The following is an 18,174-nucleotide window of genomic DNA, read 5'->3' as shown; positions in this document are numbered from 1 at the left end:
GCCATGTTCAGCCCGTGCTCAGAGAGAGGTGAAACCAAGCCTTCTCTTCCATCTCTTTCCCCTCCACTTGCTTTACTTTGCTCCATAGTTCTTACCACTGGATATATTTCACATTTATTTGCTTATTAATTACTTCTTTATCTCCCCCTCCAGCTCTAAGAGGGCAGAGACTTTTGCATTTTGTTCGCTGATGTATCCCCAGAGCCCAGAACAGTGCCCAGCATGCAACAGGTCCTCAATAAGCACTCGCTAAATGCATGGCTGAGTCCATCCACCTGTCCGCTTTCCCACCTGCTCATCAGCCATTCCGTCTTCCCACACTTCCTCTGTCATCCACCAGTCACTCAGAATTTCTCTGCATCTGGGCCTGTGCCGGGGCTCGGGTTTGGTGACCTGGCAGGGCACACAGATAGAGAGGAGGGGAGAGGCGAGGGAAGTTTCCAGGGCATAGGGCAGTCCACAGCGGCACAGCATACAGGCTTTGTTGAGTGAGTTGATGCCTTGGTGGCTTCCTGGAAGAGGTGATGGCTCAGGTCTCGATACTAAGGATACCGGAGGTGGGGGCTGGAATCAGAAGTCACCTGGGGAAAGGGGTTCCTGGCTGTAAGAACCTTGAAAAGACCTCCGTGCCCGGAGAACTGGAGGTCTGAGGTGAGGCCAAAGGGTGGGGCTGGGGCTGGGGCTGGCCAGGCAGGCCTAGGGGCCAGTGGTCCAGGAGGAGGCTGGGAGGGGTGTTCTCAGGGCCCCCATGGGAGCCTCTTAGGTGGGGCAGAGCCTGCCTGGACCACTTGCCTCTGTACCCCCGTGGGTACCTGGAGCAGCTGCCCCCCACTCCTTAGGAAGAAGCTCCCATCCCTGCCCCCACCTTTTGTCTGACTCAGTTCCTGCTTTGTGTCCTGCAGGAGGCTGGATGTTCTGAGAGTAGAGACTGTGTACCCCATTCCCCATCCTCCCACCGCACCCCCTCACCTCCAGCCTCCAGCCAGCTTCGGTCTGCTGACTTGTTTTTATTATAGGCAGGTGAGCCTGGGCCCAGGCTTCAGGTGGAGCCTGAGCTCAGGAAGGAGGCAGGAGGGAACTCACAGAGGTGGTAATTACATATGATGGGGCAGTATCCCCCAGAGGTGACTCCCCCAGGCTCGTCCGGGGGCCATGGGTGGGCCAGCAGCCCACGAGTTCAGTAGAAGTGCCAAAAACCCACGGAAGGCTGAGGCCAGGGGCGAGGGCGCTCAGCACCCAGTGGGGCCAGGTCAGTGCCTGCCGGGAAATCCAGGAATGACAGAGGGAGGTGGCAGCCAACCGGAAATGGCAAGACAGGCAGGCGGGGCCTTACCTGGGACAGCTTGCCCAGACAGGCTCCCGCTGGGTGCCCGTGAGCCCTAGGAGAAGGTGGAAGGGGAGGAGGCAGAGTCCGGCCATTGGCGCCTGGCGTGCCCAGACTCAGAGGTAAGAAACTGCTGTTGGCTGTTTATGGTGGAGGACGGGACAGGAAAATTCAGCAGAGTTTGACTCCCAGCCTGGCCTGCTTGACCTCGGCAGGCTCTCAGGTCTAGTTCAATGCCCTGAGGACATGTGGGAGGCCTGGCCCTTGGTCTGCGCAGGGTCCTGGGTTGATTCGGAGGCCCTGGCTGTCCTGAGGTCAACCTTTGCCGGGCAGGCGTGGTGGTCATTTTGGCACAGGGAAGCTGGCGGGGCGACTACATAAGGTTGAGGTCCAAGGTGAGGCTGGAGCCCTAATGCTTATGTGGGGAGGCGGGAGGCTGCACCCAGGGCCTCTGCCTGCTTCCAGCCACCCACAGCCTGTTTCCTCCTGGGATCCCAGGGGAAACCGGTTTGGGAGCAGGCTGGCCCAGGTTATGTGACTTTTGACAAGGAAGAGAAAGGCAGCCTCGCCCTGGTCAGCCGAGTGGAGGGGACCGGGCCCATGCCCAGGATTCTTTGCCTCTCTCCGGACCCCTCAGGCCTCTGCGATGACACCCCTATATGGTGGCTGAGGATACACGGGGACAGGAGAGCCGCCGTGGAGGCAAGGGCCCGGCCCCGCTGTGCCTCCTGGGCTCTAGGGCCAGGCTTTCCTTCTCTGGGTGGTTTCTGCACCCAGAGGGGGGCTGGGCAAGGGGGCTGGGCAAGGGCCACGGTCTGAAAACAGAGTGGAGCAGGTCCCCCCCACCCCGTGCCCCCATCCCGCAGCCTTCCCGGTCTCCCAGCCCCACACATCAGCCAGACAAGAAGCGGGTGGCTGCAGATGGGAGGAGCCTGGCTCCTGGCCAGCTCTGCTCCTACCCACTCGGCTCCCTTGCGGTGTGTGGGTGGCAAAACGGGCCCCCCACGATCCCTCTGTTAATTAGCCAGCCCTCACTAGTGAGTGGCTGTCATTTGTGCTCCATTATGCCTCCTGAGCCAGCTGCGCCCCCGCACTTAGGGGGGACCCCGACAGCTGCCTGGCTGCTGGGAAGGAGGCATGTGCAGAAGGCGGTGCTCCCGGGAGGCACTGCGGGGCGCTCTGTGGGCTGTCCACAAAACATGTCCAACCTCGGCTCCTTGTTTTACTGAAAGAGAAGCCGTGCAAGCCGGATTCCCGGGTGAGGAAACTGCGGCCCCCTCCTGTGGACTCTCCAGGTGGGCCTCCTGCAGCCAGCACCATTGTACAGCCCCGTGCAAAGGCGAGATCCCGGGCCCTGGGGACCCTGTGGCAGTCCAGTGAGATGGCACGTAGTCATCGTCAAGACAAAGCAAATGTTGCCTCTTTGTACACTGCTGTGCCACCTGATGGGTACTCGCCAGACCTCTCCGGGCCGCATTTGCCTCCCTTGGCCCGGGAGCTACAACGCCTCACTGCTGGACCAGAGGCCTCTGGCTTAAGTCTTGGGTGTCCAAGCAGCTGCCGCCCAAACCTCACAGGCCAGGGCCCAGGGGGTTGCTGACAGAAGGGGCACAGCCGCGGAGACATCAGCTGGTGGCCTGTCCCAGCCCTCCCGTCTGAACAGGGAGGAGGAGGAGTCAGAAGTCTCTTCCGGGTACTACCCCTCACCCCATTGAGGGAAGGTGCCTTTAAAAGAGAGCCTGGGGTAGTGACAACACCTGTTATTGCTGTGAGAAGGCCTGGTGTCCCCATTTTACACCTGGGGACACTGAGGCACAGAAAGCTCAGAGGGGAACAATTTGGTGTTGGGTTTCGTGCTGTGCTATTTGAAGGACTCTGGGACCGTGCTGAGAGGCGTCTAGGTGGAGCGAGGGGCAGTTTGGAGCCTCCCAGTCGCTGGGTCTCCCCCAGGCCTGGGCAGGGCACCCGGGGTTCCAAGGGGAAGAGCGGTCCCTCCCAGCTGTCACTCTGAGGAGGGGCTGTACTGCTGGCTCCGGAGGCCAAGTGGGAAGGCGCCACCCAGCCCACCTAGCTCCAATCTCCGGAGCTACAAAGGGGTGGGGGGCTGATGTTTACAGATGGCTAGGGCCTCCCTTGAGGAATCCAGGCCTCTACATGCCTGTCCCTGCACCTGTTTCCCATGGCAAGCGTGGTCTGGGCTGGCCGGGCATGGAAGTGGGGTGGGGAGAGAGCTTGGGGTCCATCTTTGGTGGGCCCATCCTTGCCCTGGGCTCAGGGGCTTCTGAAGGCTGAGAGGCGGGAGTGTGGCCAGAATGACCTTCCAGGCCTGTTCTGGCTGGATCCAACCCTCTTGCCAAGTGCAACTGGAGGCTGGGCTGAGGTCAGACATTCCGTCATGCCTGGAAAGAGGGGGTGGCAGCTCTGTCTACCTTCTGTCTCAGGCCGCTGGGCACCTAGGTGTGCCTGCCTCCTGGCGAGGTCAGCAGGGGTGGTCCCTGGATGCCCAGCCAGTCTGCACTCTGTAAGCATTTGCCTTCTGTAGCGGTCCCCTCCCGGCAGGACAGGAACAGGGTGACCGTGGGGGTGGGGGGCTGTCTGCCTGCCTGCCTGTCTGTGCTGGGCCCAAGGCCACTTCTTGATCGCATGAGGTCAAGATGCTACTGGAACCAGGAAGGAGGGACTGGAGGAGTTTCAGGCCTTGAAGTTAGATCCTGGCTCAAATCCTGTGTGACCTTGGGCTGGCTCCCTTTCCCCTCTGAGCCTCAGTCTCCTCCTCCAGCACATGGGGCAAGGCCTCCTTGTTAGAGTTGTGGGAGGAAAATGCAAGTCACTTGCCTGGCACACCGTGCTCAGTAGGGGTGCATGGGTTCTGCGTCTCAAGCCTTCTGGGGGAAGGGGTGGGAAAAGAGCAGTGCTGGGGACAGGTGTAGACTCAGGAGCCCTGCTGGCAATCGGGGAGTGTCTTTTCCCTGACCACAAGCTCCAGAGCTTTTGAAATCTGATGCAGGTAAATGTGGGCAGGTGCCTCAGCTCCACCCCCAAGGGAGCCGGCTGGGTTGAGTCTGTTCTTGGAGCTCCAAATAAGGTCTCAGAAAAACAGGCGTGGAACCTGGGCGGTCTCTACCCTCCTGTGTGCCTGGCCTTGCCTTCCCTCTGGAAGCTGGCACCGACCTCTTACATCCCAAGCCTGGGCTTGAATCTCTATTAGATTTGTCACATTTTGATGGCCTACAGTGCCCCTTGCTCTCCCCAAGTCTTGGATATGTCGGACTCCCTGTTCCTCCTCCAGCCAGGGGATGAGCACGGGTGGGGGAGGCAGGCCTAAGGCACAGGGCACACAGCTCCCTTTGTGAGGGCAGCTGAGTCACATGGGCAATGCCATCCCTGCCGGGCCCTGGGGCGGGTGTGACGGGAGATGGTGTTATCATGGGGCTACAGCTGCCCCCGCGCCTGTGGCCAGGAGGCTTTCCCACGGGAATGAACAGGGAGGTGTCTGGGAGTACTGGCCACAAAGCACATGGTCTGGATCCCAGGACCCCAGGTTCAAGTCTTGGCTCTGCTGCTGATGTTCCGTGAGGCTTCGGGAAGGTTCTCTTTTTGAGCCTCAGTTTCCATCTCTGTTAAATGGGAACAAGCACCACTGTTTTGTAGAGGAGATGCTGGACGTGAGCGGACTTCACAAACTGTGGAGGGCCAGGCCTTTGGCATTTGTGTTGACCTTATGATAACCGCAATGACATTGGCCATTATTTATCAAGCACCTACTACGGCCAGGCGTGGTGCTCAATGCTTGATGAGGCCACTCAGCTTGCAAAGGGAGAAGCCTGGGCTGCAAGTGCTCCTGTCCAATAAAAACCCACCGCCATGCAGGTGACGGTTGCCCGTGACCCTTCCCACAGGTGGGCACAGCTCTTCACCGTCTTTAAGGCTCACTCACATGGCCCTGGCTGGGGGCTGAGAGACGGAGAAGGGTAGAGCCTGTCCTCGCGGCTCTGTCACAGTGGGCTCCGTGGAGCTCGGTCGGCTTATCCCTGTCCTGGGGGCCACGCATGGTCGCAGCCCTGTGTCTGTTTCATGTTCAGCCTGCTCTGGATAGTCAAGCCCTTGCAAACACATCAGGGGTGCTCAGTCGTGCCTGGGCTGTGTTGCTTTATGCATGTGGCCTTGTTAATTATTATCAGCATTGTCTCCACTCTATAGGGGAGAAGGTGGATGGCTGGAGAGACGGTGCCTGAGTCACCCAGCTGGCGGAGCCGGGAGGAGAAGCTAGTTGGCCTGAGCCCAGAGCCCGGGCTTCCAGCCTCTCCTCCATCCCTCAAAATGAAGACCCTTTTGCACCTTCACCTTCTGGCACTCCCTCCCCCTTCTCTGGCCTCTGTCACTAGTCAGTAATGCACGTGACCTTCTCTGAGCTTAGGGGATCCCAGCCCTGAGCCCCTGAGCCCCAGCGATGTGTTTCCAGGGGCCTGTTGGAAGGCTCCCCCACATGTCACGGGGGCACCCCCATTCTGCCGTATCCAAGGGCAGCCTCTTCCCTGCCTGCCAGCTCTGTACCCCATCCAGCACCCGCCCAATCTTCAAGGCAGTTCCTAACATCTCTTCTCTCCCTCTGTCTTCATGTGTGTGGGGTAAGGGTCCTAGCCCTGCTTCTGGTTTCTTGGATCAAAGTGTCCCCCCAACACCTCCCTCTGCCTCCATGTCCTCCACGCCCCACCAGACCTGCCCTCTGTCCACACTGCCGGTGTAAATCCTTAGAGTCCAAATCAGGCTTTTCCTCCCGGAATTACTCTGCGTCTCTAAAATACCAGTGGCACCCAGCCCACAGGTTTCGGGGGGATGAAATGAGAATAATCCACATAGAACAGAGCATCTTACACAGTGAGCCCTATGGACACAGTACCTATTAGCAGTCCTGTTATTAGTACTAATAATAGGTACTATTGTAACTAATAATAATTTACTTGGTTGCTCATTTTTGAGGCTGGGAGCTCTGCGATACCAGTAACGAACTCCCAACATCACCCTGATGTGAGCCAGACTCGGGGCTGGGTGGGCCTGCTGCCCATCCCTGCTCTGGAGGCTGGCACAGTGCCCAGCACATAGTAGGTCTCTGAGAAGCCTGGTGGTGACAGGGCAGACAGAGCTTTGGCAAGCTCTCTGCTACCCTGGCCGGCCCACCACATAGGCCTTTCCTGTGTGGCCAGAGTGGCAGCTGGCTCCTGGCTTCTGAGTCCCTCGCTCAGATGTCCAGCTTAGGGTGCCCCTGCCTCATGCGGAAAGAGTGGCGCCCCCAACACTCCACTCATGTCCCGCTGGTCAGCACCCTCTGTGGTGTGTGTGTGTGTGTGTGTGTGTGTGTGTGTGTGTGTGTGTCTCGGGAGGGCCTGCTTCCCTGCCGGCGTGGCCCCCAGGGAACAGCTGAGGCTGCCCCAGCTACCGGTGGCCTGGCCCTGAAGGACAGACCTTGGAGACCCTGAGGCTTAGAGGTGGTAACTTGCTCAGGAACACTGCATGTCAGGGACCCCACATCCTTTCCTGGATAACCCACTTTTATTCTCTGTTGTTTCCTGCCCCCTCCCCCCTCCCCCCACCTCGTCCCGCCAAGTGTGAACTGCCCCTCCAGGCCCAGCAATGAGCAAGTGCCTACAGTGCCCGCCTGCCCTGGGCATCCGCCACAGGCCGCCAGGGGGCTGATCACTTGGAGAGCAAAGCGCTGCTCACTGGAAGCTCTGACATCAGGGCCTCCCTGCACCCCACCATGAGCTTTATTGCCTTTCTCCTCCCTGCAGCAGGATCTATGCAGGCAAGTGAGGGCTGCATTTCCCCTGCAGCAGATCCCCGGCCTCCTGGACTGCCTAAAAAACTTCCATTCGTGCTATATCACGTGACTTTTTCAGGTCCCTCTTTTAGAATGCAGATCCCCGCACGAGAGAAGGGGCCTACGGTGCCCTGAGCACCTGCTGTGCCCAGGCCCCACGCCAGAGGTCTGGGGAGGCTGGATTCATGAGTGGTCGGGAGAGCCATGTGCAGCCAGACCTCCCGGGCCTGCATCCCCACTCTGCCACTTCCCAGCTCTGTGGCCTTGGGCAAGTTAATTCCCTTCTCTGAGCTGCATTTCTCAGCCTTGTGCTCTCCCTTTGTCGTCGCCACATTCACGGCAAATATTTACTGAGGGCTCATCAAGTGCCGGGCACTGGCCTGAGCAATGTGTTTTCCTCCTCGCCACTGTCCTGTGGTGCTATGGTGATGGTGTGGTGTGAGGCAAGATTCTGGAATGTAGTAAGTGGTCAGTAAATGTAATCATTATTATTACTGTTATTATTATTGCTGTCACCACTTACCCTCATTATGTTGTGAAATTCTTACAGCACCTTTGACTTGGGAGTCGTGTGGGGATGAGAGAGGACAGGGAGTCCCTGCTCCACAGGGCGCAGGGCGGGCCACGAGCCATCCGAAGCTTCCTGACTCCTAGGGTGGCTATTAACCTTAACCGTGGGAGGGAGCTGCTGACAGAGGCCAGTGGCCAGAAGGGAATGTAGGCATCAGCCCCAATCCCAGTTTCTCCCCTTGAGCTTTTGGAGCCAGCAGGAGTGATTCTTCACCCGGGCCTCAGTTTCCCCTTTGGCCCAGCAGATGTACTAACAGGGACCTTTCCGGAAGCCCCTGGGGTCTCAGAATCTAGAACGGGAGTCTTAGAATGTTGGAGCCCGGGAAGCATCGAGATGAGTCCCTTTGCTGTGAGGACTGAGGCTCAAGGAAGTCTCAAGGTCAGGTGGTCAGTTGTGCGTGGCCTGGGTGGCCACATGCCAAGCCACTTGACACCCCCCCTCCCCCAGTGCCTTCCGCTCTGCCGGTCAGCGCCGGCTCCTGTCTGCTGCTAAGGAGGCTGGACTCTCCTTCAGGAAGGGGCAGTTGTCGCCTGGGCCTGAGGCGGGGCCGGGGGCGGGGGGGGGGGGGGAGTGCGGTGGGCAGCATCTGAGTGGCCTGTCACCATGGCAACCCTAGCCTCTCTGCGGGAACTTTGGGGAGAAGAGCCCTGGGGAAGCGACAGATGGAGGGCAGGGAGGCAGAGTTATCCCCAGGCGGGGCTGTCTGTCCGCGAAGCCTGGCACCTGTCTGCCAGGATCGGTGGGTGGTGAGGCTGAGGTGCCCCCTTGCCCAGCGCTGAGTCACGGGCATCCCCCAGGGTCACCGCCTGAGCTCTCTCAGCCCTGCCCCCTCTGAGAAATCTGTGACTCACGTATGGTCCCGTCATCCCAGCCAAGCTAGGGAAGAGGGAGGAGCCCGACTGGGGCAGGAGGGGGCCGTCCCCCCACAAACAGTCGCAGCCTCGCCGCCTCGCCTGCCTCCGCAGCTGCCTGCCCGCCTTGCTCTGCTGCAAGAGAGGAGCTGGGTGCCTCCCACACTCACCAGCCTGCCCACTGGGGGCAGCCTGACCCTGGCTGGGGAGCTAAGCCTCTGAAGTGGGACTTGAAAGGCATTCCAGCTGCCTGGTCCCACACAGGACCTTCCTCCGGCACCAGGTACCAGATCAAGGGTGTGACAGCAGGAGGGAAGAGGGAGGTGTGCGGCAGAGGGTAGGGGGAGGCCTCTTGGGGGCAGCCAGCCCGGATGAACGCTGCTGTGCGGGGTCTCCAGTGTTGGGGGTAGACGGACAGGGAGGTGTCTGAGAAGGGAACGGGGCCCCACAGGATGGAATCTCTCAGAGCCGCCAGTCCTTTGTTAACTAGAGAAACTGAGGCTCAGAGTGGTATCGTCACAGGACCCAGCAAGCTGGGGTCTGCTCTCTGGGCTGTGAGACAACTCCCCATTCCTGCTCCCACTGCACAGATGGGAGAGCTAAGGCTCTCAGGTGGCTTACCCAACGTCAGGTACCAAGTCCAGGGATAAAGAACCGGGGTCCAGTCCGAGGGAGGATAGGACTCTCGTGGACAGTTTTGCTCACAGATGTCCAGGGCTGGGTCCCGGGTCCCCAAGTGAGCCAGGGGCAGTCTGGCTCTTCACCACACAGGCCACTTTCGGGAGGAGGTAGTCCCGGCCATGGGGTCTGAACGTGGGGAGTGAGAGAGGGTCCTGAGAACTAGGGGCGGATACATGGGGCAGTGGAAGCTGAGGCTGGAGCCCCCTGCCCACTAACCTCCAGACCCCGGTGCCCCCATCTGTGTGGAACTGATAGGGCTTTCTCTCCAGGTGCTACCGCAGCGCCCGCCCTGGGGGATCTGCTGGATCCTGTTCTTCCCTCTTCCCCAACCAGTCTCCTTCCTGCGGTGCCGAGCTGAGGTCTCTGGTGGCCCCACAGGAGGAACTGGTGCGCATTTTACTGAGGAGGGTTGGGGGGCACCTCTCGCCGTACCCCCCAATGCCCATCCTGCCTGGAGCAGTCCCGGCCTGGCCTAGGCGGGTGGGTAAGAACAGGCTTTGCAGCTCCAGAGGGCCAAAGAAGTTATTCACCTGAACATTTATTGAGTGCCTGCTGTGTGTATGATATCCTGGGGGTGGGGGCAGTGAATGAGATAAACAAGGTGTCTTAGAACCCATGGGTGGCCCAGGCCCAACGCCAGGGCCCCTGCCCCCTCACTGTGGGTACCCTGAGGGCGGAGGTGCTTTCTTGGGGTTGGAGACTGAGTGGGAAGAAGCATCTCCTGGCAGTGAGAGCCGCTAGCTGCTGAGTTGGTTCCCCAGCCCAGGCCAGGGTCCTAGGGGACCTTCTCTGCCGACATCTAGAGGTTGGACTCGTTTTGAGGCCAGACCTAATCCCCCTTTGCTGTGGGGACCCTGGGGACCTGAGATACGGGTCCACCTCAGTCACAGCACCTTGCCTTGCCTCTCTCTTTGGGCCTCAGTTGTCTCAGCTGCTAAATGGGTGTGTAGGCATGATGATAGATGCCCTGCCTCCAGTGGTCCTGGGGCTTGGCTCCGAGAGTGTCAGCTTGTGAAAGATATCACCCCAGGCCCAGCCTGTGAGGGAGACGCTGTGCCGGGCGGCCTGTGCACACTCTTGCTGCTGGCTTCAGGGCCCTGGGCCGCTGGGCAGGGGGTGGTCAGCCTGGCCGTGACACCCCATCGTGTCAGGGACACAGACAAACAAGATAGCTAGGACCTGAGGCGGAGGAGTGTCAAAATGTTGCCAAGAGGGGGAGAGGACTTTCTGGGCTGGGAGGACCCGGCTGGGCTTGGAGAGTGGCGGAGAGGGCTGGTGTGCCTCTGGGAGGGTGGGGCGCGGGGCATTTCGGGCAGAGGCAGTTGCATAGAGAAGGGCTCGGAATGATGCGAGCCTGGAAATGGGGCAGATGATGGCCCTGGAGACCTGGCACGGGTCACTTTATGGAGCCTGCAGGGCCAGGCTGGCAGGTCTCGATCTGCTCTGCAGAGGAGGGATGGCAGGATGACGTGGGCAGCACAGCAGCCAACAGCCAGGTCAGATGGGTGCTGGGTGGGGGCTGGGTGCTCTGGCTGTGACCCCAACAGGATGGGGAGGGCAGGGCTATGATGCGCCGTGGCCTGGCTGCCCGAAGCCCAGGCTGTAGGGCTCAGGGCTCTTGCTTGAAAGGCAGCTTCATGGCTGTGGGGACGGAGGGGGAGGTGGCTGCTCAGCTGAAGGGACAGCGGATGAAAGAGGCAGCAGAGCAGTGGTGGGGTCTCTGTGCTGCGGGGATCGCCTTCCTAGCAGGGCCGGGCAGGACAGAGACGGGAGGGGTGAGGGGGGCAGGCACAGCCACGAAGGGGCCACGTGGACCGTGCTCCAGCTGAGCCAGGCCACAGGCTGCTTCATCCTCAGCAAGAGCTGCGTGTGGGTGGTAAGTGCTGGGTGGTGGGTGCTGGGGGCAGTGCCCGTTTGGGGGATGCAGGCACAGGTGGGCTTCTACAGGGCAGGGGGGAAGAGTCGGGGCAGGGCTCTGAGGCAGGGCGTGGAGGAGGCAGTGGGGGTGTCCGGGGTGCAGGTGGGGAGATGGGAAAATGTGGCAACACAGCCCCGAAGCCCAGTGCCGCCCCTCCCCCTGAACCAGAGCCCGAGCGGGCCTGGCACCCGCAGTCCCGTCCTCGGGAGGCCCTGTGGACCCTGCCTTCTGATTCACGGCAGATGGGGCATCACGTGAGCACATCATCAGGGACGCAGGCGCCCAGGGACCAGGCAGATGGCGAGTGGGAGGTGGGGCAGGGCTGGCACAGAGGGGTCCCTCGAACAGCGGGGAGGGGCTGGCTGGGCCTCCGCCTCTCCAGGCTTACCCTCCGCCGGTCGGCATGCCTCACCAGGAGTTCCTCGAGGCCCTTGAGGAGCCCTGCAGATTCTGGGGTCGGGCCCGGGCTGCTGGGGAGCAGGACTGAGGGTGTGGGAGGAGTTTGGGACACCAGTATGTGACCCCTGCCGGGTGCCAGGCTGCCTGAGCACAGGTGGGCTGAGGCACCTGCCCGGGTCCCTTAACCTCCCAACTCTCCCTGGATCCCAGTGGTTTGGCCGGGGCCGGAACATCCTGGCCCTTCCCGGCCTCAGACCCCGCTGGGCCCTGGGCTCCGCGCTTCGCACACCCTTCGTTCCTGTGAGGCACGTGCCCCTGGTGCGCCTGCTTGAGAGACGAGGACCCTGAGGCACAGGAGGCTTACCCATGAGTAAGTGCTGGTCTTTGGGGCTGCAGAGTGCGAGATCTCGTCCACTGTGCTCTCCTGGCCCCTCAGTCAGGAGGGGGCTCCTCGACCAGACCGGGCTCCGCGCTGGGTGCCAGAGGGCACGTGCCCCTGTCTCAAACCCCATCCCTGCCACTGCCGAGCCCACGGTCCGCTAGGGTGTCAGGACCCACAGAGACAGCAAGGCCGGTTTACCTGGGGAGAATCCTGGCTTCGTTCCCCTCTGGTTGTGTGAACTGGGGAGTCTGCCCCGGTTTCCTTACCTGGAAAAAGCGGATAGCCGTAGTGTGTATGTTGGGGGGCAGTTGTGAACGTTAAGGAGTTAATGCAGTAAAGCGTCTAGCATAGCGCCTGGCCCCATAAACGTTCGTCTTTGTCATATGATCTCCACGGCGGGCAGATGGGTGCACTGAGGCCCGGAGACAACTTGTAACAACGGGCAGCAGTAGGGGGGGAAGGGGGAGGATTGGGTGCTTCATCCTGCCTCCCCCCTGGGGAGAGCCGGGGCCGCCTGGGCTCTGGCAGAACCTACCCCTTCCTCCTCCTGCCTGACTTGTGCTGTGGTGTGGAGGTCAGTGGCGTGGGCACCTGGCTCTTGAGCGGCTACAGGCTCGGGCTCACAGTCTGCCCGTGCTTGGCAGTTGCAGGCAGGCAGAGATAAAAGCGTAGCCCCAGAGAAGCCGGCGGAGCCTCTGGGCATCGGAGGACAGGGCTCTGCATTACAGGGAGGCGGCCCGGGGTGGGGGCCTCGCTGTCTGGAAGCCAGCCCAGCTCCAGCTCCCTGATAGAGGCTGGCGGTTCACAGCTAATGGCTCCAGGCTGGCTCCCCAGGCTCAGGGCCACTTAAACTAACTCTGGAGATGAGCACTGCAATGACAACAATGAGAGACGAGAGAGACCTCTCAGGTCTCTGCCCTGTCCTCAGGCCTCTGCCTTCCCCCTCCCAGAAGCCCTGGCCTTGGCTTTCCAGGCCCAGGGGGGAGAGCAGAGGGCTACAGGGGCCCCAGGGTGCAACCTCCCTGGACCTCAGTGTCCTCGCTATACGTGGAGAGGAGAGTGCCACCCCCTGGCAGGGTGGTTGCTGGAATTTGGGGCAGCCGATGGGGGCAAAGTGTGTCCTAAGCACGTTGTGCAGCCTTGAGAGGCCTTCCCTAAACCTGGGCTGAAGGTTTTGTCTTCAGGGTCACATGGTAGCCAAGTTAGAACTAGGTTCCAATCCTTGAAAAGTGACCTTGAGCAGGAAGCTCTGTCTCTCAAAGCCTCATTACTCGGGCTGTAAAATGGGGATGAAGGCACCTGGTATCTCTAGGGGACCCTGTGGGGATTAGCTGAGACGCCTAAACACATAGGGCCCCACGGGCAGTAGATCCCCACGTCCAGTTGTCCCAGACCTTTGCTCCTCCGTCATCCAGTTCAGCTGTTCCCCCAAGAGAAGCAGCATGGTGGCCCTGGGGCTGTCTGGCTTTGTCCCAGCTCCATCAACTGTGTGAACTTGGGCAGGTGTATTAGTCTCTCTGTGCCTTGTTTGCCCCATCTTAAAAATGAGGATGGCAGGGGCGCCTGGGTGGCTCAGTCGGTTAAGCGTCCGGCTTCGGCTCAGGTCGGGATCTCGTGGTCCGTGAGTTCGAGCCCGCGTTGGGCTCTGGGCTGACCGCTCAGAGCCCGGAGCCTGTTTCGGATTCTGTGTCTCCCTCTCTCTCTGGCCCTCCCCCGTTCATGCTCTGTCTCTCTCTGTCTCCAAAATAAATAAACGTTGAAAAAAAATGAGGATGGTAATGGCACCTTGAGAAGGTTAAGTGAGCCACTAAATTTTAGGTGCTGAGTGTAGTGCCTGGCACGCCATAAGCGATCTTGTCGTTGCCACTGTTCCGGGCCACCACCAAGACCTTAGGAAGCAGCAGTGAGTTCATCCTGGAGCATTAGCCCCGTGCCCCCATGACATCATTGGGAAAGTCGCCAGGCACCGGAGAGCCCATGGGGCCTTGGACGCCCCCATCTAGGGGGGTCTTGATCTGCTGGCATGCATTCTTCAAGAATGGGGCTCCCTCCTGCTCTTCTCTGTGGCCCAGGGACTGACCCGCTTGGCCACTGTGCCGGGCCTGTACGGGAGGCCTGCGTTCAAGCTGGGCGGGTTTCCTCGGGCAGCACTCTGTGGTTACTTCTCCGCTGGTCTGAGTTCCCTTGGCCTCTTGGCCCCTTGCCTGCACTGGGTGGCTGACCCCCTCTGGGTCCCTGGCCAAGTATGGCTCTCAGGGAGGGCTCTGTGGTTAGTACCTTGGGTCTCTGACCCTGTGGCAGGGGGGACAACTGCCCAGACCCACCTGTCTTCATGGTGACAAATGTGAGGGAGGGGTGAGCCCCAGGGGCCGACTGGAGCAACTGAGTCACGTTTGGCCTGGTGCCCTCTGCCCAGTGCTCCACCGGCTGTGTCACCATCTGGGCATGCGCCAAACCCCGGAGAGACTCATAACCACCCCCACTCCTACCTAGGACATACAGTTGCACTGCCTACAAAGACCCTCGTTCAGTCCTGGGTGCTGCTGGCCCTTGGAGATTTGAATCTTTATCCACACTTCACAGATGAGGAAGCAGGCGTCAAGTTCGCTGGCCAGTCAGTGGCAGTGGGGGCCTGAGCACAGGGCTGGGCTGTTTCCCACAGCACCACAGATGGCTGCACCCATTTGCGGTAGTGAGCTCCCCGTCCCTGCAAGTGTTTAAGTTTGGCAGGGCAGTGTAGAGGGAGCTTGAGCAGAGTGTGAGGTTCTTCACGGCTCCTTCCAGCCCGGAGCTTTTCTGGCCGTGGGCGGGAGAGGCACCCAATTCCCACATTCTCCCCAGGCATTAAGTCCCTGAGCAGCCAGCCCACTGGTCATCCTAATGGCATCAGATGGTGTTTGTGGGCAGGTGGTGCCTCCACAGCCTCGCCTGTCACTGTGCCCAGACTTCCACCATTAGCACCCATCCAGTGGCATCTTTGGGACGCTCCCATTGTCGCCTAATCATCCAGCACGCCAGGTGAAGGTGCACCGGGTGTGAGGGCATCGGGGCTCAGGGACCAACTGAGACAGGAGGCTGTGATGGAGGGGTCAGAAAGGGGGAACCCCCCCTCCCCAATCATCAGGGAGCTGATGCTGTCCCTTGCTCTCCCTATCCCATGGACCTGTGCCTGGGTATGGGTGTTCCCAACTCTGCGGTTCTAGCCCCTCCCACACACTTGCATGTGATAGAGCCTCACGAGAGAGCTGAGGGCAGCAGGCAGGGCCAGAAGGAGTCCTCACGCGCTTTCCTCAAAGCTGTATTTATCGTATGTCTGTGGCTGAGCCTGCCACAGCCTCCTGGGCCCTGCCGCCTATGCACACACCCCAGACCAGATGGACAGAGTCTGCTCTCCAGCTCCTGGGCTGGGAGCCAAGGATGCCTGGGTCCTGGTGCCTGGCCTGGCAAAGGGGGCGCCGGGCCGGGGTGCAGTGCCCGTCACTAGCTGTGGCTGGGAGGACGGCCGGTGCTTTCCCACAGAGACTCTGCAGCAGGTGTCAGCACGCCTGGGAGTCCTGCCTTGGCTCCCCAACTTGGGTTCCCTCTTTCACAGAGCTGGAAGCCACAGTAACTGCCGTCCAGGGAGGGTAGGAGTGTTTGCAGACCCCATGGGTGTGGGCAGGAGGGGGCCTGGCCCCTGTTCCCAGGCTGTGAAGTTTTGGGTGTAGCACAGCCTTGTAGACCTGCATGTCCACCTCCCTAGAGTGGCTGACGCTTCCTCTCCATGTCCTGGAGATGCCAGGACTGGGGCCTGGGGGGCCACACGGAGCAACGGGGACAGTGCAGCTAAGGGAGTGTATAGGGCTGGATTGGAGTCCAGTCTTGCCAGCTGTGTAACCCCGGGCAAGCGACTTCTTCTCTCCGAGCCTCAGTTTCCTTAGCTGTAAAATGGGCCTAATAGTGTCCCCTCCTAGAGTGGGCATGTGCATTATGGAAGTCAGGTGCAGTTCATATGGTTTGTGCACCCACATGGTTCCCTTCCCTGCCCCAGCAGCCTTGTGAGTCTCTGCGTGCTGGCCCTTGGGATATGCCCATCCCCAGGTTCCTAGACCCCAGGGTCCTCCGTGGCCACAGACATGTGCTGTTTCCCATCCCTGCTCCACCTTGGGGAGCCCACAGGAGTCCAGATGGAAGTTAAGCATTTGCAGAAGTGGGAATGGGACCCACCTTCACTGGCAAATTCCTCCCTGGGCCCCCTCTTAGCCCTGGGCCAGAGGAGTGAGTGGTCAAGGGGCCTGATGTTAATAACTTTGCCTTTGTGTCAAGAGAAAACCCAAGGTTCAGTGATCACAAATTTAGGTGGCATCTCAGACATCATCTAATCTAGCAACTTGGAAAGTCTGTTTTGGTCCCAATGATTTAGAAAAGGCTTGATCTTGCAAGCTTCTGCATTGTAGGACTTTTCAGAGCCTTTACCAGGCAGCCGTGTATTGAAGGAAATGCTGGGCTGGAGTTTCAGGTCCCATCCCTATTCTCAAGCTGTGCAGTCTTGGGAGTCCCTCTCTGGCCAAGCACTTGGCAGAGGTACGTATGCCCCTGACCAGTCAGATGCTGGGGAGTCGGGATGGCTCTGCTGCAACCCCCTGCCGCAAGTGGCACTTTTGGCTCAAATCTGTAGCATCGGGAATTGACTCCTATTGGCAAGAGGCTTGGAAGCTGCCTGACCCGGTTAGAATCCTAGCTCTGGTCTTTCATTCGTGTATTTAACGAGTAGTCATTGAGCGTCTACTGGGGGCCAGACTCCTGCTAGGGCGGGAGCTACAGGTGGTGAGCCAGACAGACAAGACAGGGTAAATGTTGAGAAATGGAGACCAAGTAAGCTAATTGGAGGATCATCTGACAGTGTTGAGTGCTGTAAAGTTAAGAAGATAAGGCGATACGGAAGAGAGTGATGACAGGGAGGATAATTTTGGTTGGGTAATCGTGGGTGGCTTCTTGGGGGAGGAGATATTTGAAGTAAGGACTGAGAAGAGAAGACACCAATCAGAGAATGGGTCCAGGAAGGAATGTGCTATGCTTCGGGGAAAGCACATGCAAAGGCCCTGAGGTGTGTCTGAGGATAGAAAGAAGGCTAGTGTGCTGCCGAGTTGGTGAACTCAGCAGGGAGTGGGTGGCATTAAGGTGGAGACAGGGTGGTGTGGGGTCACTAGCTTATTTTGGCAGCCATGCTGCTCCCTGAGCCTCAGCTGCCTGATTTGTAAAAGGAGCCTCATTTTTTGTCCCACACACCTCCACTCTGGTCGTCAGTGTCAAGACCATTGTCAATGTCTTTGGCAGAGACTTGGCTCAGGGCGGCAGTGACCTATGAGCTATTGTAGGTATTTTTGTCATCGCAAGTGCTTGGAGACTTTCGGTGGGACCTGGGATGTTTCGCCTCTGTTTCCCCGCTTGTCGCTGCAGTTAGTGAGCACCAAGTGTGTGTAAAAGGCCAGGGGGGCCCCATCTGCGTCCTCCCCTGGCTCCCCTGAACTGCAGCCCCCTGCCAACTCTTTTTAAGCACAGAATCTTCTGATCCAACAGTGACTCCGTTCTCTGGCGCAGCAGGCTCTAGAATCCTTTCCGGGCGAAGGTTCCACTGAGAACAGCAGCTCCTTTCTTTGCTTTCTTTTCCTCTTCCTCCCGGGGCCAAAAATAGTGCCTGAATGGGACACAGCTCTGGGCCAGTGGCAAGACAATAGCTGCCTCCTGGCTCTGGTCCATGGGTGGGGGAGGAGGTGTGAGGGTGCATGGGCACTCCATCCCCCTGGCCCCAAGCCCTGCTGCCTTTCCCATGGCCTCTGCCAGAAACCACCGCAAAGCCCCTGCGTCCCCTTTGCGTGTGATTGCCAAGGGGGTTCCCCACTTGTTCTGGGAAAGTGTTTATAGCTGCTTGGCTGCGACCCTAGCCCCTCAGCCCCCTGAACAGCGCCACCCTGTCTCTGATCTGCCGCTGCTCTGGAGCCAAAACTCCAGCCGAGACGTCTGTCCCTGGTTCCCTTCCCTGGCCTGTCTGGCACGTGGAGGCCACCCGTGCCTTTGATGTCCTTTCCTCTTTGACTCACTGGCTATGGAGGACTTTTTAGAGGTCACAGTGATGTGCCCTCCTGGGAGGAGGTGAGCTCCCTCTCACTGGAGGTGATCAAATTAAGTTCAGATGTCCACTGGATGGGGGGCAGGATTAGTCAAGCATCAGAGGGACATTTGGTCTTGAT

The 18,174-nt window shown here is 59.7% G+C and overlaps 1 protein-coding gene across 8 annotated transcripts in view; it reads left to right on the top strand.

The window, feature by feature from the left end:
• Window positions 1–1,326: 1,326 nt before the first annotated feature.
• ADGRG1 (adhesion G protein-coupled receptor G1) overlaps window positions 1,327–18,174 on the top strand; it is a 39,280-nt gene continuing 22,432 nt past the window's right edge. For 2 of the 8 annotated variants that reach the window (XM_047835969.1, XM_047835965.1), the window contains exon 1: window positions 1,327–1,446. The gene's annotated coding sequence lies outside the window, so the exon portion shown is untranslated. Of the gene's footprint in view, window positions 1,447–8,404; window positions 8,848–10,573; window positions 10,742–18,174 lie in introns of those variants that run through there. The other 6 variants (XM_047835963.1, XM_047835962.1, XM_047835970.1 and 3 more) reach the window with 4 other exon arrangements.

The sequence above is a fragment of the Prionailurus viverrinus genome, chromosome E2 (genome assembly GCF_022837055.1).
Source record: "Prionailurus viverrinus isolate Anna chromosome E2, UM_Priviv_1.0, whole genome shotgun sequence".
Taxonomy (NCBI): domain Eukaryota; kingdom Metazoa; phylum Chordata; class Mammalia; order Carnivora; family Felidae; genus Prionailurus; species Prionailurus viverrinus.
This window is presented reverse-complemented; position numbering and strand designations above follow the sequence as displayed.